This window comes from Podarcis bocagei (assembly GCF_964188305.1).
Source record: "Podarcis bocagei genome assembly, chromosome: 2".
Lineage (NCBI taxonomy): Eukaryota > Metazoa > Chordata > Lepidosauria > Squamata > Lacertidae > Podarcis > Podarcis bocagei.
In genome coordinates, this window is record NC_138126.1 from 19,415,457 (window position 1) to 19,435,858 (window position 20,402).

Genomic DNA, 20,402 nt, shown 5'->3' on the forward strand with positions numbered 1-20,402 from the left:
ATGGCACTGAGTTAAATGGGAAAGCTGAGATCACGCTGCCTAATACAGGACTGAAATGAAGAGCGACTCTCCCTTCCTTTGGTTTCCAGCAACATACAATATGCAAAAATGTCCCCCTCCCCTTCGAGCAATAATGTGGTAACACTGGAGCAGAACTGCAGAACAAAACAGAACGAAGCATATATGCTTCAGCCTAACTCCTAATGCACTGTTACTGTGTCACTGAGGTCCAGCTTCCCTCATTGCGAGAAGTGAGGTTACAGGGAACCAGGCAGAGGGCCTTCTTGGTAGTGGCGCCCGCCCTGTGGAATGCCCTCCCATCAGATGTCAGGGAAACAAACAAATCTTTTAGAAGACATCTGAAGGCAGCCCTGTTTAAGGAAGTTTTTAATGTTTGATCTTTTATTGTGTTTTTAACATCCTGTTGGGAGCCGTCCAGAGTGGCTGGGGGAAACTCAACCAGATGGGCAGGGTATAAATAAATCGATGATGATGATGAAATGTGGCAAAATGCAGCCATGAAGAGAACCCCTAGTTTGGAAGGGCCCTTTTTCTGTGTCCTTGTGGTTCTTGATGTTGCCCAACCTGATCCTGCCCATCAGCACAGAAAACCCTTGCCTTGCTTCTTGACCCATCCCTCAAGGTCGTGGTCTTCTTCTTGTTTACAACAGTCTTTCTGATTCTTGGAAAATCACTGCCCATGTTCTCCTTAATCCTCCTTCACGCGGGGCTACACCTGCCCCGTTCCTTCAGCTTTTCCTCCGGCGTTAATCATGCATTCCAAACCAGCAATCATCTATGTTGCTCTCCTCCGAATCTTTTCCGGTTTTTTAAGGGCCAAATTAGACATGACACAGGAGATCTGTGCAGACAGGACCTCTCTCTCGCCTGATCTTTAATTTAAGAGTAGCTGAGCGGCAGAGAAAAGCACAGACCTTGCTGAAATGCGAACTGCTCCCTTCGTCTTACCCAAATCTTGGGGAATTCACCCAAGCATACCAGCAAAAGCACGTGAGGAGAGCTGGCTGGATTAGGCCCCATCTGGACCAGCATCCTCTTTTTACAGTAGCCAACCAGATGCAACTTCAGGCAAATTCAGCAACTTCGGGCTGGATAAACGAGTCCCTCGGGCCAGTGGTGTAGCGTGGGTTGTCAGCACCCGGGGCAAGGCAAGTAATTTGCGCCCCCTAACCCTAACCCCAGATGTTGCGCCCGGTGCGGCCGGCCCCCCCTGCACCCCCCACGCTACGCCACTGCCTCGGGCCTTAGTTTGGGGACTCCTGCCCTACTAGAAATTCCTGGAGCATCCTGGCAGAAACCTCCCTTTCCGCCCCTTAAGAGCTCTCAAAGCAACTGGCAGCATAGAACCATGCAAACAGAATCGTAAAAATAATCAATAGATCATACATCTCAAGTCGTCATGAAATGCAATAAATAGTCAGCGGTAAAAAAAAAAAAAAAGCAGTAAAAGCACCCAGCGAGCAAAATAAGACTACCTCAATTCCCATTAGGGAGGCCTTGTGCCATAGTAAGTCATTCTGTTGGTCCCTCTTACTGAGATCATCTGTATGTCAGGCTCTTCATAAGTTCTTAGAAGAAGATTAGATAACATCATGGAGGCAAAGGCTATCGATGACGAACAGCCATGATGGTTACGCTAGAGGCAGTGAGCTTCTGTAGGATTCCCAAATACAGTGGTACCTCGGCTTACAGACGCTTCAGGTTACAGACGCTTCAGGTTACAGACTCCACTAACCCAGAAATAGTACCTCAGGTTAAGAACTTTGCTTCAGGATGAGAACAGAAATCGTGCTCCGGTGGTTCAGCGGCAGCGGGAGGCCGCATTAGTTAAAGTGGTACCTCAGGTTAAGAACAGTTTCAGGTTAAGAACGGACCTCCAGAACGAATTAAGTACTTAACCCGAGGTACCACTGTAGTTTCAAAGGAGGGGGGGGGGGAGGAATCTACCTCTGGCTCAAAGGATAGGTGCTGGGAAACTCAAGCCTCCAAACTACAGTGCTGCCCACACTTCACCTGAAAGCAAATCCTGAAAACTGGTTTTTAAGCAAATAGAGTGAAAAGGGCTGGGAGGGGAGTGAACACCGAAAAACCACCATTTTCATGTTTCTTAAGTTTAACATTGTTTCCTTGACTATACAGTAACTGGAAGTTTTGGAGCCAGGCACGCTAAACAAATCAAAAAGTAAAAACGAGGACACCCTGAAAGTTGTTTTTACAAAAATGCCCCCCCCCCCATCTGTGTTTTATCGATTGACTTGCCTCTAAGATCCAAGACAAAGCACCGCCTCTCAGAAATTACCCCCGGAAGTCAATTGCACCTTTGAAATCCCGGTAATGTCCAGGGAAATCTGGACATATGGCAGTCCTAGTTTCTGAATGCCAGAGTGGAAGACGGCTCTCGTGCTGGGGCCCAGTTTGCTGGCTTCTCACAGGACGCTGGACTAGATGGGTCTCTGGCCTGATTCAGAAAGCTCTTCTCATGTTCTTATGTCAAGTTCAGATACCAGTGGTACAGTCAGAGGCTTCTGGGTGTCTCTCCCCTCCCGCTGCATTATGAAGATCTCTCCCTCCTATTATGGCTATCCAAATCGTGAGCCAAAGGGTTCTATTGCCCCAATGTATACCGGTCTTCAAGGGACGCGGGTGGCGCTGTGGGTAAAACCTCAGTGCCTAGGACTTGCTGATCGTAAGGTCGGCGGTTCGAATCCCCGCAACGGGGTGAGCTCCCGTCGTTCGGTCCCAGCTCCTGCCCACCTAGCAGTTCGAAAGCACCCCTAAGTGCAAGTAGATAAATAGGTACCGCTTTATAGCGGGAAGGTAAACGGCGTTTCCGTGTGCTGCGCTGGTGCTGGCTCACCAGTGCAGCTTCGTCACGCTGGCCACGTGACCCGGAAGTTTCTTCGGACGGCGCCAGCTCCTGGCATCTTGAGCGAGATGAGCGCACAACCCTAGAGTCGGTCACGACTGGCCCGTACAGGGAGGGGTACCTTTACCTTTATACCGGTCTTCAGGGGCAGCCCACCCATGAGGCAAGGTCAGGCAACCACCTCGGGCAGCAGGATCTGCAGGGGCAGCAGTTCCTGCCTCCAAGAAATGCACTGCCTGCTGCAGCCAACTTCTCTGCCAACTAATCAGGATGAATGCTCAATAAGCACCCATGGAAGCACCCATTTTAAACCCTCTTCCCTAATTTGAACCAGGGCTTCTTGGGCCACATCTGTAGAACCTCTCTCAGTGCTAGGGCACAGCTCTAAAAGATGTGACTTAATTGCAACCGTGCACAGGGGAGAAAGTTCTGTGGCACCTTATAGACTTACACAGATTTATTGGGGCATAAACGTTTGTAGACTAGATCCCACTTCATCTGACGTGTGAAAGCATATGTCACAATAAATCTGTTTGTTTTTAAGACGCCACAGCCCTTTCTCCCTCTCTCTCCTCTGGTGTGTGTGTGTTTTGTTGTAACAGATGAACACGGCTACCCTTCTGGTCGTAGTAAGAGCGGCTGTGAGAATATGGAGGCGAAGAGGGGGAGGAGATCAGCACCCACCAATTAAGAGCAGGAACCTTCCATGACCTGGCATTTGGGTCTCCTCCGCAGGTTTTCCTTGGAAAACTTGGCTGGCTCCTAAGTTCTGCAAAATGTCCCTCCCCCCTTACATAAAATGAAATAAGTCATGTCCACGTGTATTAATCAGTTTCTCATTCTGGCTCATCCATAATCAAAGGGGAAACCTTTGCTGCTGGGAAATGGTTTTCTATTGTCACGCTCTGCCCTTGTGCCAGCTTAGCTTTCACTCTCAGCAATTCTGTAATTTCCAGTCCGGAGAGAGGAGATGCGTTGTGGAAAGCCCACAGGCAGCACAGAAGCAGGATCCAAGTCATTCCTGAAGCCAGGAAATCCTGGGTTTGATAATGGCATGATTCACAAACACACACACGCCACTGCAATGTCCAGGAAAGTTGTGGACACGATTAAATACCTTGGATGGCCTCTGTAGTGTCACATATCTTTCTCAAAACAAATCCTAGTGGTGTGATATTTAGAACTTTTCTCACTCTTCCCTGCTCAGTAATCTTCACCTTTTCAGATCTAACCTCCCGTGATCCATTTGGGGACCTTCTTCATCGTCCGTCTTCTTCTTCCTCCTCCTCCTCTGTATATTTGCACAGTGAATGTTGCTATTGCCACCTACCTTAGATCAGGTTGCAAGCCAGCTGTGCAAGGATGGGGCACCTGGGGGAACTGGTGGCTTCTCCTCTTGACCCACCAGCAAGGTTCGCTACTGATACCTGCTGTGCCCCCTCCCTCTTCAACTTACCCCACACTGTCAGGGGTGCCAACTTGAATATTTTTTTTTGGGGGGGGGAGGCTGGTAAGTGCCACCTCTGCACACTGTTTACCTTCCTGCCACAGCGGTACCTATTTATCTACTTGCACTTTGACGTGCTTTCGAACTGCTAGGTTGGCAGGAGCAGGGACCGAGCAACAGAAGCTCACCCAGTTGCGGGGATTCGAATTGATTGGCAAGCCCTAGGCTCTGTGGTTTAGACCACAGCGCCACCCGTGTCCCCTCCCTCAGCCTAGCCTGCCTCAAAAGATTGTTGCGAGGATAAAATTGGGGTAGCCTGAGCTCCTTGGAGGAAGGACAGTGTTGTTTACTCAAAGGAAATAACTATCATTCTATTATACAAAGTTCATTACACATTACTAAATAATAATGATCCCACAACAAATCACCTGTAGTTTAAACAACCACACACATACATGTTTTCTCCCAGTTTATCTCTGCCCGTGTTTTCATTTTCTTCCTCCGTTTCCCACCGTCTCAAATTCTAGATTTATTTCTGCATAATAGAGGGTTGGGCTACAGGACCCTGGGGGATCCCTTCCGACTCTACAATTCTATAAAAGCATCTCCAGCCTATTGTATTTTTTATTATTTTTTTACAGCGCCACGCATGCCATGGCATAGCAAACAGCTACAATAAAAGAAAAAGATCTGGAACACTGATTGCTGCAGAGAAACTTTCCTCTCCCTCCTGAGCAGGCTGGAGAAGTGGCGCTTTAAGAACACTTGGCTTTATCTTATCTCTCACAAAGAAACCACAGAGAGATCTTTCCCAGGTTGCCCTTTTCTGTCCAGACAAAAAGCCGGAGGGAGGAGAGACCTTTGCCCGGCGACTTTCAGAGCTCAGCTTCGCCTTGGGGTACAGCAGCCCAGGAGGAGCCGCCGCTGCCTCCACCCCCCTTCTCTCTCCCTCTCCTCTCTTGCAGGCGCAATCCAAGCGCCACCAAACTAGGCGAGGGGGGCCTCTCTTGGGAGAGAGAGAGAGAAAGAAAGAAAGAAACTGGCCGCCAACAGCTGAGCAAAAAAGGCGTGAGTTAATTTCAGAGAGGCTGGCGCGCTGGCGATGCGAAGCGAGAGGGGGCCGGGCTGGAGAGGTGGGTGTAAAAGAAAGGAAAGGAAAGAGGAGGGAGGGAGGGAAGCGCGGGCGTTGCAACGCCTCCTGCGCCAGCCGGCCGCGGGCAGCAGCCGAGTCCCCGCCCCGCCAAGGACGGCCAAGGCGGGGAGGGGAAGAGAAAGAGAGCGAGCTATGCAAATCGGGCTGGATGAGATCAGCCGGGAGCAACTGGCTGTGCAACTTCGGAGCAGGACTCTTTTCCCTCGCCAGTTGCAAGGCGGCTCGGCCCCGGCTCGCGCTTTTGCGCACGGCAGACGCGCCTTCTCTCTGCGCCCTGGTTCCCGGCTGGATTATTCCTCTTACCAAGTGAGCTCCGGAGCTGGAATTTCTATCTTTCTGTCTTGGCGGAGTTAATTCTCTCTTTTCTTTCCGCCGCATTTTACCCGGTTCTGTAACTAGGTGGATTTAAGCACTGTTTGAGTTTGAAGAGGAGAACCCAGAAAAGGTAACCCCCCCCCACCTCTCCACTCCCGTGCGCCTTTTCCTTTTCCTTCCTTTTGTAACCTTGAGCCAGCGTTGAAAGTGAGACGAACCCGGGCGAGGCAGGAGGAGTCCATAAAGCAATGAAAACAAACTGGGGCTTCTTCCCAGTTCCTGGTCTGGGCTTGGCTTCAAGCCATTATCACCTGCCGCCTGCTTGCTTTGTATACATACGTGTCAAGAGAAGTGGATTCGGGGCGTAGCGGGGTGTCCTCTGGAGTCTTGAGCTTAGGCTGCGTTGGGGCTCCCCATCTCTTAGCAACAGAAGCTCCTCGGCGTCCGGTTTAACCCTTGGAACGTGCGAAGAAGAGAGTGTCCCTGATCATGGGCAGAGTGCCTTTCCCTCACCGTTAAGGGCTGCGGCAGACATCGCGAATGGGCTGCGCTTTTGTGTGGCAATTAGCATGCAACCCAACTCGTCCTACCCGCAATTGTGTGCACCGCTGAATGCGCAGTGACTCGCACATGTATAATATGTTCCCCCGCTTTCAGTTGTACACTGCTCTTGAGCTCTTTCGGAAGAGAGTCGGCAGTGTGGTGTAGTGGTCAGAGTGTGGGACTAGGCTCTGGGCTGCACCTGTTCATGTCGTTGGGGGATTTGCACAAAGAGAGACGGTGTGTTGGAGTGGTTAGAGTGTTGGCCTTGGACTTGGGGAACCAGGGTTTGAGTCCACCTACCTCACAGGGTTGTTGTACGGATGACATGGAGCGAGGAGAACCACGTTCGCAGCCTTGAAGAAAAGGTGGGAGAGAAATGTAGTAATACATACTGAAATCGCTGCTGGCAATAATGTACAGATATATATTTACATCTAACCACAGATGATTCAGAGATTGCACACTAGTTTGTGGATGTGACTGCTTTCTGTATGGAAGGGTTCATCATCATCATCATCATTATTATTATTATTATTATTATTATTATTATTATTATTATTATTTTATTACCTGTGAAGCATCCCAAGGCAACCCCAGCTAGGTTCTCTTCCCCCTGCCCCCCCGTTTTTCTGGGATTAGGGAAAAACAGGTTTCCAAACACCCCCTGCCCAGTACCTATTATCTGAGACGTGGTGTCGTTTCTGATCTGTGTTTCCCACAATGTGCATCTTGTAAAAACCAAGATCAGATTCCACCCTTTGATTGATTTCCCTCCTTCCCACCCCTTTCATCTGGCTTTTCTGACCAAGAGGCTTTACGGCCAGGGGCTTGAAACTCCAGCATGTGCAAAGTTGCCCTTCATTTCTCATTTTTCAGCCGTGACGCCAGCTGCTTTTCGAAAGGCAGGTGGGTTTTGAGCTTTCCTGCTGCTTGCCGATGGATGAACAGCTCTTAACCTTTCTCTCTGGTTCCACGCAGGGGAAAAGAAGTGGCTCTCTTTAGGTTTGGGCATCCGAGAAATGCCAGGATTCTAACAGCGACACATTATTCCTTGGCGTTTTAATACAGCAACCGTGGACTTAAGTTTAGAAATCAAGACTATTACTATAATGCACCAGGGTTGCAATGCTAGAGATTTATTATGGTGAGGGAGAGCACTCTTGAGCGCTTAGGAAGAGCACTGTGCATACAGACAAGCATTATTATTTTTATTAACAAGGTTGGGGCTCGTCACAACAAGGCAGATTTCTGATGTTTTTAAACCACCTTGTCCTGTAATCACCATGTTTAATGAGGCAGCAGCAGCAGTAGCCAGAAGCCCACATGGCTCAAAAGGGGGTTCAAGCCGCCAGTGGGGATATTGGCTTGTATCCAGCGTTTGTCATACTCGGTGTTCGAAATTCGCCAGGCACGTTTTGCAAGTGGCACGGGTCCAATTGCAACTGCATGGAGATCTGTGGATGCCCGGCTGGCAACGGGCATCTCCATCTGGCTGGCCCCTCCAGTTTTCTTAAGCAGGCAAGCAGAGTAGCTTAGTTTATATCCCACCTTTTTCTCCATTCAACCCCCCCCCCCAAATCTTGGTTAATCCCTACAACGACCCCTTGAGGTAGGTTAAGAGGCTGTGACCCGACCAAGGTCACCCACTGAGGTCACCCTCCCAGGTCCTAGTTTGACACTCTCTTCTTCTTTCTTTGGCGATCACTCGTAGTCGAGTAAGTTTTTCTTCCATAAACATGGTTTTAACAATGAGTCTGTAAGTGATTGTGGAAACCAATTCTGGATCCACACGTCCTTCCACAGTACAGTGGTACCTCGGGTTAAGCACTTAATTCATTCCGGAGGTCCGTTCTTAACCTGAAACGGCTCTTAACCTGAAGCACCACTTTAGCTAATGGGGCCTCCTGCTGCTGCCACGCCGCCGGAGCCCGATTTCTGTTCTTATCCTGAAGCAAAGTTCTTAACTTGAAGCACTATTTCTGGGTTAGCGGAGTCTGTAACCTGAAGCGTATGTAACCCGAGGTACCACTGTAGGGACATAGGTTTCTGGGCAGGAGTTGATCACGGTGTGGATTTGCCAAGTGTGCCTTCCTCTTAGCACATTTCTCCCTTGCGTCCTGAGTTCGAGTGTCTTCAAAGCCCATGACACCTTTGGTAAAGGCTGTTTTCCAATTGGAGCGCTCACAGTCAAATGTTTCCCAGTTGGTGTTTATACTACATTTTAAAAAATTTGCCTTGAGAGAGTCTTTAAGCCTCTTCTGTTGACCACCAGTATTACGCTTTTCATTTTTAAGTTCGGAATACAGTGGTACCTTGGGTTAAGTACTTAATTCATTCCGGAGGCCCATTCTTAACCTGAAACTGTTCTTAACCTGAAGCACCACTTTAGTTAATGGGGCCTCCTCCTGCTGCTGCGCCACTGCTGCACAATTTCTGTTTTCACCCTGAAGCAAAGTTCTTAACCCGGGGTACTATTTCTGGGTTAGCAGAGTGAAGGGTCTGTAACCTGAAGCGTATGTAACCCGAGGTACCACTGTAGTTGCTTTGGAAGACGATAATCAGGCATCTGCACAGCATGACCAGTCCAACGAAGTTGATGTTGAAGAATCCTTGCTTCGACACTGGTGATCTTTGCCTCTTCCAGTACACTGGCATTAGTTCACCTGTCTGAGGTCACCCTCCTAAGTCCTAGTTTGACACTCTAACCACTACACAATACTGGCTTCCTAGAGTACTTCCACTGTGGGCAACTATGTAAATTAAGCAGGTAAATAAATACAGTGGTACCTCAGGTTACATACGCTTCAGGTTACATACGCTTCAGGTTACAGACTCCACTAACCCAGAAATAGTGCTTCAGGTTAAGAACCTTGCTTCAGGATGAGAACAGACATCGTGCTCCGGCGGCGCAGCAACAGCAGCAGGAGGCCCCATTAGCTAAAGTGGTGCTTCAGGTTAAGAACAGTTTCAGGTTAAGAACGGACCTCCGGAACGAATTAAGTACTTAACCCGAGGTACCACTGTATGGGGAAAGCAAAATGTCACTTAGAGAAGGATCTGAAATATTTCCTTGGAAACTTGAATTTGTTTTATTCTGGGTGGTTTCATTTGATGTTTTTAATGTGTTGTAAATTGCTTTGAGATTTTGTCTTTAAAACATAAAGCGCTACAGAAATAAAATGAATGCTAATACTAGCAATTTCATTCAGAAAGTAGATGGTGCATAGACATTCTCTGGTGGTGACCCTAGGTTTAAGGTGCCATTTGGCAATTAGCATAAATCTGAAGATCTAACACTGGCAGGGAAGTAACATAAATAGTGAAGAGCAACTTTGAGTGCATTCATTTCAGGGTAAAACTTAGTTGTGTGCAGAAGCAGAGGGCAGTCATTCTTTGAGATGGATTGATTCGGGGTAAAAGGGGACACGTCCGTGTTGCAAACAGTATTTACTTAGCCAAACGACAAGAATCTCAGAGAAGGGTTGGGGATCCATCGCAGAGCACTTTCTTGGCTCAAGGTTGCGAGTTCAATTTCCGACACTTCCGGCAGGGCTGGGGAGATCCTGGGGAGCTTCTGCTGCCAGGCAGAGTAGACGACGCTGAGCAGGTCAGACTCAATAGAAGCTTTGTGCGTTCCTTGCTGTATCAGGCTCTGTCCCCCAATGGTTCTCGCAGTGGACAGTTGGATGCCTTTGGGAAAGGACACAACATAGGGCAAGGAGGCAGCAGCAGCACCACAATAGGGAAGTAATAGGGAAGTATTACTTCTCCACAATAGGGAAGTAATAGTGCCACTGGATTCTGCTCTGGTCAGACCTCACCTGGAGTACTGTGTCCAGTTCTGTGTCCTGTTCTGGGCACCACAGTTCAAGAAGGACACTGACAAACTGGAACGTGTCCAGAGGAGGGCAACCAAAATGGTCAAAGGCCTGGAAACGATGCCTTATGAGGAACGGCTAAGGGAGCTGGGCATGTTTAGCCTGGAGAAGAGGAGGTTAAGGGGTGAGATGATAGCCATGTTCAAATATATAAAAGGATGTCACATAGAGGAGGGAGAAAGGTTGTTTTCTGCTGCTCCAGAGAAGCGGACACGGAGCAGTGGATCCAAACTACAAGAAAGAAGATTCCACCTAAACATTAGGAAGAACTTCCTGACAGTAAGAGCTGTTCGACAGTGGAATTGGCTGCCAAGGAGTGTGGTGGAGTCTCCTACTTTGGAGGTCTTTAAGCAGAGGCTTGACAACCATATGTCAGGAGTGCTCTGATGGTGTTTCCTGCTTGGCAGGGGGTTGGACTCGATGGCCCTTGTGGTCTCTTCCAACTCTATGATTCTATGATTCTAAGTGTTGCTTCCCAGCAACTGAAATGTGTTGCAGTGCCTTTTCTGTGTGTACAAGTTCCCTCCGGCCATCTGCATCCAGTGTTTAGGCTGGTGGAAGCTTTTCCAGGAGGGCAAATGGGTCACTGTCCCACCAACCTCAAGTCCTCTTTAAGTTTGCGTCCACCTGGCTGCCCTTTGATAGACATCCAAGGGGGTGAATGAAACTGCCTGCCAGCTTCTTCCTCCCTCTGGACCTCAGCAGGGGGAAGGATTGGGGCAAAGCCAGGATTCCTTGGTTTGGCCTGCCATTGGCTGCATCTGCATATCCTGTGTGGGCTCCCAGCATCCCACCTTACCTGTCTGAATGACACCAGCCAGGGAGGGCCGTGGCTTCCACAGCCAAAACGACACCACCCAAGCGCAAAGGGGGTGTCAGTTGGAGACCCGGGGGAACCCTGAGGTTTGTAGAAGTACAGTGGTAGCTCGGGTTAAGAACTTAACCCGGAAGTCCGTTCTTAACCTGGAAATGTTCTTAACCTGAAGCACCACTTTAGCTAATGGGGGCCTCCTGCTGCTGCCGCACCGCCGGAGCACAGTTTCTGTTCTCATCCTGAAGCAAAGTTCTTAACCTGAAGCATTATTTCTGGGTCTGTAACCTGAAGCGTATGTAACCTGAGGTACCACTGTACAATAAATCTTTATTTTGAAGGGGGGAAGGGGGTGGAAACAACCCAATGCATACTAAGTGTGATGCTGCTGATTGTTTTGTGGTGGTTTTCCACATATCTATATATCTATATCTATGTTTTGGTGTCTTCGGGTGTCTTCCCGTGTAAGAGTTGGGGTGTCTAGGCGACGTTTCGACGAGGTCTCACTCGTCATCTTCAGGCTGGTGCTTTCGGCTTCTTGTTACTAGAACAGAGCAGGATCTCAGTGTTTGAGTTCCTATAAATACTGTTGAGGGGGTGTGGTGTATAGCCTCCAACGTTCTGGGCAGAGAGGAAGTTCCTAGGTTAATGTGCCTTTTCTTCTTTTGTTCATTAATTACTTGAGGGATATCTTGAGTGATTACTTGAGTGATATTCTGAGTACCACTTAGGAGGGTCATTAGGTGTGGATTAGTTGCTAAAGCTTTCGTGTCTTGACCTCTTGACCTTGTAAAGAGTTTTTCTGAGAAGATGGCTGTACTGCACTTAGTTGTGCTCTGGCTTGGCTTCGTGTATAGGGGCGAGCTGTGGTTTTGTGCCCTGTGCCAGCCAGATCTGTGTAGGGATTGCAGGGGGGTGCAGCATCCGGAGGTGCCACTATGGTTTGGCTACTGGATGGTGTCTGTAATTTATCTGTGGAGAGGGTCTGGGTTTGGGTCTGGTGCGGTTGATTGGAGATGGCGTTCTGTGTGCCTCTGGTTCTGGTGTCGGTTTTTGTGGGGAGGGCTAATTTCCAGATGTCTGGCAGGCGGGACGTGTCGTCACGCTTGTTCATGTTGTGAGGGTGTTTCTCTATCTCGATGGCTTCCATGATTATTCTCTTGTGGTGATGTTCCATGTTAAAGAGCAATTTGGAATCTGCAAAATTAATTTCGTGTCCTGTTTCTTTCATGTGTTGGTAAAGAGAGGAAGTTTTTTCTTCTTTTTTGACGGCATTCTTGTGTTCTGCGATACGTGCATTTATTCGTCTGTTTGTTTGTCCAATGTACGTGGCTGGGCAGACTTTGCAGGGTATTTCATAGACCCCTTGGTTTTCTAACTGGATTTTATCTTTGGGGTTTCTGAGGATATTGGCTATTTTTTGGTTGGTGCAAAAGGCTGTTTTGATATTGTGTTTATGGAGGATTTTGCTAATTTTATCTGTAGTGCCCTTGATATAAGGAAGGAGGGCCATGCCATTGTTTTCTTCTGTGTCTTGGTTTTTGGGGGGTGTTTCTTTTTGGATTAGCTTCGTAACCCTGTTTTGCTGGTATCCGTTGGCGATTAACACATTTGAGAGATTCTGTAACTCAGTTGTCAAGTGGTCTTTGTCAGCCAGGCGTTTGGTTCTGGAGATGAGAGTCTTGGCTACGGAGTTTATTTGTGCAGGGTGGTGGTGTGATTGTGCATGTAAGTAGCGGTTGGTGTGTGTTTTTTTTTTTTCCGGTAGATAGTGTGTCCTAGGGAGCCATCAGGTTTTTTGTAGATTAGGACGTCAAGGAAGGGAAGTTGGTTGTTGGCTTCTATTTCCATAGTGAATTGTATTTTGGGGTGTAGGCTGTTGAGATGTGTGAGGAAGCTATCTAGTTTTTCCTTCCCGTGTGGCCAAATTACAAAGGTGTCGTCAACATATCTGAGCCAAAGTTTGGGTTTGTGTTCTGACTTGTCTAAAGCATTGGTTTCAAAGTGTTCCATGTACAGATTTGCGATGACCGGTGAGAGGGGTGATCCCATAGGTGCTCCTTCTATCTGTTTGTATCTTTGTCCATTGTGGATGAAGTACGTGTTGGTTAGGCAGTGGTTGGTCAGGTCCAGGATGTATTCGGGGGGATTGTATTTGTTTTGAATGGCTGTCAAGGCTTCATTAATGGGCACTTGTGTGAAGAGAGATACAACATCGAAGCTCACAAGTAGGTCATCGGGATGTAGGTTTTGCTTCTTTATTGTTTCTATGAACTGGAAGGAGTTTGTAACGTGTGAAGCGATAGATTCTGCATAGGGCTGAAGTTGCTTAGCGAGAAATTTAGCGAGATTTTGTAGAGGTGAGCCTATGGAGCTGACTATTGGTCTGAGTGGTGTTCCTTCTTTGTGTATCTTGGGGAGACCGTAGAGTTTGGGGCATCTGGATGATTTTTCTCTGGGGATGATTCTTAGCTGGATTTCTTCACTGATAGGAGAGGCTTTTATTTTGGATTTGGTGGTTTTTTCCAGATAGGTGGTGGGATCTGTTTTTATGGGTTGGTAGGTAGGGTCTTGGAGTAGATTTGATAGTTTTGCTTGGTAGTCCGATGTGTTCATCACAACAGTGGCATTACCTTTGTCTGCTGGGAGAATATCTATATCTATATCTATATCTATATCTATATCTATATCTATATCTATATCTATATCTATATCTGGACTGCCCTTCCCCTGAGGTAGTCACCAGGCAGTCCATCATCATTATCATCATCATCATTAAAATAAATAAATAAAACTTTATTATTTATACTCCACCCATCTGGCTGGGTTTCCCCAGTCACTCTGGGTGGGGGATACAGTGGTACCTCGGGTTACAAACACCTCGAGTGACAAACACTTTGGGTTACAGACTCTGCTAACCCAGAAGTAGTACCTCGGGTTAAGAACTTTACCTCAGGATGAGAACAGAAATTGCGTGGCGGCAGCGGGAGTCCCCATTAGCTAAAGTGGTACCTCAGGTTAAGAACAGTTTCTGGTTAAGAACAGACCTCCAGAATGAATTAAGTTCATAACCAGAGGTACCACTGTACAGTGGTGCCCCGCAAGACGAATGCCTTGCAAGACGGAAAACTCGCTAGACGAAAGAGTTTTCCGTTTTGGAGGTGCTTCGCAAAACGAATCTCCTATGGGCTTGCTTCGCAAGACGACAGTGTCTTGCGAGTTCCTGCTGGTTTTTTCCCCTCCCCCCCCTTTTCTAAGCAGCTAAGCCGCTTATCAGCAGAAAAGCCGCTAATAGCGCTAATCCGCTAATCCGTCAATGGGCTTGCTTCGCAAGACGAAAAAACCGCTAGACGAAGAGAATCACAGAACGGATTCTTTTCGTCTTGCGAGGCACCACTGTATATCATAAAACAGAAAGCTGAAAATAATTCTCATGATTAACAACATCCCAGAAATGAACCCATCAGCTTCTTAAAAAACCAGTGGAAAAGGGGTGTGTGTGTTTGTGAGATGGTGTGTTTTTAACCTAGTGCATTTTCTTTTTCCTCTGAGCTTTTGGTCCTTAATTAGGAGAGTAGCACTCTGGCTTCTTTTCATGGGATAGGATCTGTAGTCCTGGTTGCTGCTGCTGCTGCCTCTTCTTCTTCTTCTTCTTCTTCTTCTTCTTCTTCTTCTTCTTCTTCTTCTTCTTCTTCTTCTTCTTCTTCTTCTTCTTCCTGTTGTTGTTTAGCTTTGTTTTCAGTCTTTTATTTGCATCGTCGTGTTTTTAGGTTTCATTGTTGCTTTTTAACGTATTTGTTAACTTATTTTGGTGCAAGTTGCTTTGAGTTAGCTTCTAAGAAGAGTAACAAACAAACAAAATAAGTAAATAAATAGTAGAATCTAAAGTTAGGGCAAGACACCCTTCAGTTTGGAGATCATTCCGCAGACAAGGCCTCAGGCTCAAATTCCCACTAAGCTAGGAGGTTCACTGAGAGGCCATGAATCAGTCAGTCTGTCTCTAGATAGCCCACCCCACAGGCTTATTGGGAGAATAAAAGTGGTTGGAGCGAAGCACCTTGTGTTTTGCCCTGAACTCCTTCCAAGAACGGCAGAATATAATAATATTCATAATCACCATCTTCTATATATTTTGGAAAGTTGCTTGTTTGCTATTTGTAGGGACGTCTCTTTTAAAAATATCTTAACACGTTTTGCACGATGGCTCCTGAGAACGAGGAGCGGGTCTGTTTCTGTGCTTGGATACGGTTGGGCACCATTTTGAATCAAGATGGCGGACGTTAGCTTTCTGAACACTGGTTTTTTGGGTTTATTAGAATTCCCAGATAACTCTGGGTTCAAGGAGGCTAGGAATAAATAAGTGGGACGTGGAAGAAAATGTTGCAGTGTCATGTGCTCCTGTTCAGGATTCCAGCTAACTGCAAGTACCCATTTCCAGGACACTCCATTTATCTCCATTTCCTGGACTTTGTCCAGCAGCCACTCAGCATTCTGTGTCCACTGAGTATGCTCAGTTTGCATCGGGCTCTTTTGGGGGCCTCCTTGCCTTTTATTCCTTCTCCCCCCAACTTCCTGTAGATTTCTGTGTACTTTTGCAAATCGAGGGGCTTCAGCAAGCTTGCGGATATCATTCTCTTGTGCCTAGGATAGAGCTGTTTTTGGCTACATAAGGACCAGCGCTTGGAGAGTGAGCTCGCTATTAGCGATAATCCTCCTGGCTCTTGTTTCGTGATCGCACCAGCGGTGGAGCCTTCAGTTCTGGTTTCTGTTTAGGGAGATTTTGCAGATAAGTAGCTGAGGCTGCAATTTGTCAAAGGCCGCACGCTACATGTGTAAACGAACAAGGCGGAATGGCATTAGCAATGCTCTCTGACCGCCTCACTCTCACATGTACACTCATTAGTAGAGAGATGCAGCCGATCCCAGTTCCCTGACAATTGCACCTGTAAATACTCATTTGCAAACATTTTTTTGGTCTACCCACAGATTAAATTCTCATATGTCCAGGCAAAAAAGGCTCCCAGAGCAACAAAGAAGACAGTCTATGCCCTCAGAATCTAAAAGGCACGACACAAAAGGAAATGGGGATGGGGAGGGAAAAGGAAAACAAGCAAACACAACCACCAGTTAAGCTAGTACAGTGGTACCTCGGGTTACAGACGCTTCAGGTTACAGATGCTTCAGGTTACAGACTCCGCTAACCCAGAAATAGTACCTCGGGTTAAGAACTTTGCTTCAGGATGAGAACGGAAATTGTGCAGCTGCAGCACAGCAGCAGCAGGAGGCCCCATTTGCTAAAGTGGTGCTTCAGGTTAAGAACAGTTTCAGGTTAAGAACGGACCTCCGGAACGAATTAAGTACTTAACCCGAGGTACCACTGTAATGATAATTGATCTGTTGGAGTGGAGGAGATGTTGGCGCTTGTCTCTCAGCAGAAACAGTGGAACAGCTGCCACTTTCCGTATCTCCCTTTGCTGCAGCCTTTGTTCCTTTTTGATTCACCATCAGTATTGTTATTCTTTGTTATTTAATCAAAGTGAAAAGACCCCTGCCCCAAGGAGTTTACAATCTGCGTCTGGACCATGGGGAAATTGGGAACATGAAAGGAGGGGGAAATTGCCCAAGAAGAAAGGTAGAGGACAAGGCAACAAGATTTCTAGAATTCCTGGGTGGTTTGCTCCCTGCTGCACCGTTATGGCGTATCTCTCTCTGTAACTGTAATATGCAATAGTTAACTAAGCTGACATGTTAATAAAGGCAACATATCATTGATGGAGCACTCCACACGTTCAGGCGCCTCTGCCAATAATCACTCCTTGTGGGATGCTGTGGCTGAATCAGCAGTCTCTTAGATGGAAACCTGTAGGGAGCTGAGGTGAAGTTGTCTGGGGCAGTGTAAAATGATGAGCACAGCAAAAGGCCATTAAGAACGTTCTCTGACAACCCAATATTCTCTTGTCCGTCGGGGCACATTAATCGACCCTTAGTGCAAGCTTATCCCCCGTCGGTGTGTGGTTGCTTCAGGAAAGATTCAGGTTGGAACACAAGCAGTTCTGTGCTGCTGCAGTTTTTCTGCTGCAGAACTGAGACTCTTTAAGCGACTTGCAATGCAAGTTTCTAGTCCTTAACATGGTTAAGAAGCTTGGGAGTGGGGCCCAGAGGGAAGGCAGGCAGTAGGCTGGCTTCGGTATGCTGCTCTCCATGATCTGGAAGAGCAAAATCAGCAACTTGATCCTGTGTTTTTGTGCTCAGTAGATTTATGTTTCTAGATAAGTGAGCGTAGGTTGGCCTAATCAAGAATCTTTGCAATATAAAAGAGCAAGGAGCAAGCCTTTAAAAAGAAAAGAAAGAAAGCTGTACATTTGTAGGGTACCAGAATGCCCCATAGTTACTTCCCACAAGTGGTGGCAGTTACCACATCAACTCTGGAGTCCTATACATCTCGATGAAGAACTACAGTCGTACCTTGGAAGTCAAACAGCCTAGTTCTCGAATGTTTTGGCTCCCGAACGATCGAAACTCGGAAGTGACTGTTCCGGTTTTCGAATGTTCTTTTGGAAGCGGAATGCCCTACAGGTCTTCCGTGGCTTCCGATTAGCTGCAGGAGCTTCCTGCAGCCAATCGGAAGCTGCACTTTGGTTTTCAAACGTTTTGGAAGTCGAATGGACTTCCGGAACAGATTCCGTTCGACTTCCAAGGTATGACTGTATTTGTTTGCTTATTAGCATTTCTAAATCACTTAGCATTTAAAAGATCTCTAAGCGGCACAGAGAAACCCAACATAAATGCAATGGGTACCATTGAGCTAACTTCTTGTCCCATCAACACAAGGATTTTCACTTGTGTAATGGAACTCCCACCCCACTCTTCTCCCCGTGTACATCCCATGCCCCCCCCCCCAATCTGCTCCAGAGGGTGGGTGAACCCCAGAACAGATTTACGAAGAAGGGTGGGGAGCTCTGTTGCAAAGGCGGAAGTCCTTGTGCTAATGGAATGTGCTACTTGGAAACCACCCAATAAATCAGTATAATGAAAACAAGAGATAACAAATGTAAAAGGAGCAAAGCAGCATCCTGAAAAAGAGATTTTTTAAAAAAACATTCAGTAATAGTCAGCGAAAGCCTGGGCAGAACAAGATGTCTGTACAAGATGTTTGGAAACAAGTGATGGATGTTGCTTCTCATATGGCCAAAGGGTGATGGTGGAAAATGCCCATTTTCGGGTTGCCGCTCTGTGAACTATTTGAGTTCAGTGGGAATTACTCTGAGCTAAATGAGAATAGGGTTGCAGTCTAAATAGCTTTTAAAGAATGCACCTGCGAAGGATCAGAAAAATCCATCCTCCATGTTCTGAAATGGTCTACCTCTGGCCACCAGATGTTAAGGATTTTTTTTTTTTAAGGAATGGGAAGGATATCCTCATAGTGCCCTGTGTGTGACCTTCCCATCTGGCTGACCACTGTCAGCTGATAAAACATTTGAGATTAGTGGACTCTTGACTTGACCTAGCACGGCAATCCTCATGTTCTTGGGGAGGAAACTGAGGCTCAGTGTAATTTGAGAGGGCTTTGGCCTGAGGACAGCATGCTGGTTATTAAATTACCCTGGACACAATCATCAGCTGAACACAGTCACTCCCTGCCCCAATAAAGCTCAGGCCATCTGCAAAATACAGTGGTACCTCAGGTTAAGAACTTAATTCATTCCGGAGGTCCGTTCTTAACCTGAAACTATTCTTAACCTGAGGTACCACTTTAGCTAATGGGGCCTCCTGCTGCTGCCGTGCCACCGGAGCACAATTTCTGTTCTCATCCTGAAGCAAAGTTCTTAACCTGAGGTACTATTTCTGGGTTAGTGGAGTCTGTAACCTGAAGCGTCTGTAACCCGAGGTACCACAGTACATATGGAAAGTCGTAGGCTCAAAGCCTCGCATCTTAGGCTAGCAGGTGATGGGAAAGACCTTTCTCTGCCAGAGACCCTTGGACAGCTGCTGCCAGTCAGAGCGGAGCAATGCCAGGCAAAAGTAGCTTCCTGGATAGCGTTGCTGCTTTGACCGGTGTGCTGGCCTGTTAACGGTCTTTTCTTAGATTTGCTAAGACAGTTCATAGTTCTGTGCTGGGCTGGGGAATTTGTACATAGCTGTCAACTTTCAGATTTGAAAAAAAGGGATCAGCAGCCTCGAAAATAAGGGATCAGTAGCCTCACCTGTCACCGGGACAGTCTACGGGATATCTAACAATCCGGGATAGCAGTGGGAAGCAGTGGGAAACGGCGCTGGAATAAGGGAATTTCCCTCAGAAAAGGGAAGCTTGACAGCTCAGAATTTCCCTCAGAAAAGGGAGGGTTGAATTTGTAGCCCTCTGGGTGTTGCTGCCAAACACGACTCCCATCATCCCTGACCAGTTGTGGTACCAGGTTATCATCTGGGCGGGTTGCTGTGCCCTGAAGAGTAAAGAGTAAAGGCAGTTTCCCCCTCCTTTTCTCCTAACCCCTGCATGACCACCTTCGCTTGCTGAGATTCTTTCTTCTGCAATTCAGTTAAATACCCAGGGGTTGCTGTGCCCTCCTTCGCATCTCCTCACGCCATGTGGCATTCTTTTCATTACTACAGCTGTTGTGCTGTGCGTGGGTTGGGCTTCGTCACATGCTGTGGGTTTGGTCTGCAAGGGATATTGCTGGGTTGTTTTTTTGGGCCATTTTAAAGAAAGAGATGGGACTTGTTTGGCGTCTTGGGAAATCACAGGTTGCATCCAGTTCTGCCGTTTGTCTTCTTCGGCCTATTCAGAGAGGTGGACTGTGTCTGGATCTGGAAAAGGAAAGACACCGGTCAACTGATGGCTAGATAGAACCTCCAGTTTCAGAGGCAATCCACCTCTGAATATGCCAAAGGAGACTTCACAACGGAAAAGGGCTTGATGAATCTCACCCTCTCTCCAAGCAACGCTTGATTTTCAGCGAAAGGCCCCAGAATTCTCTCTTCTCCCACCCACCCCATCTCATTTTTATTATCAGAGGACGTTCATTTTGGCATAAAGGGTGGTATTCCATGCTAGTCCTACTCAGAGTAGACCTAATGAAGTTACTAAAGGTAAAGGGACCCCTGACCATTAGGTCCAGTCGTGGCCGACTCTGGGGTTGCGGCTCTCATCTCGCTTTACTGGCCGAGGGAGCTGGCGTACATCTTCCAGGTCATGTGGCCAGCATGACTAAGCCGCTTCTGGCAAACCAGAGCAGCGGACGGAAACGCTGTTTACCTTCCCTCCGGAGCGGCACCTATTGATCTACTTGCACTGTTACGTGCTTTTGAACTGCTAGGTTGGCAGGAGCAGGGACCGAGCAACAGGAGCTCACCCTGTCACGGGGATTCGA

General features: G+C 47.4%; 1 protein-coding gene across 4 annotated transcripts in view; it reads left to right on the forward strand.

Moving 5' to 3' along the window:
- DDR1 (discoidin domain receptor tyrosine kinase 1) overlaps positions 1-20,402 on the forward strand; it is a 106,225-nt gene that overhangs the window by 32,092 nt on the left and 53,731 nt on the right. For 2 of the 4 annotated variants that reach the window (XM_081181910.1, XM_081181914.1), the window contains exon 1: positions 5,617-5,932. The exons of 1 other annotated variant lie outside the window; for it this stretch is intronic. The gene's annotated coding sequence lies outside the window, so the exon portion shown is untranslated. Of the gene's footprint in view, positions 1-5,615; positions 5,933-20,402 lie in introns of those variants that run through there. One more of the 4 variants, XM_081181912.1, reaches the window with a different exon arrangement.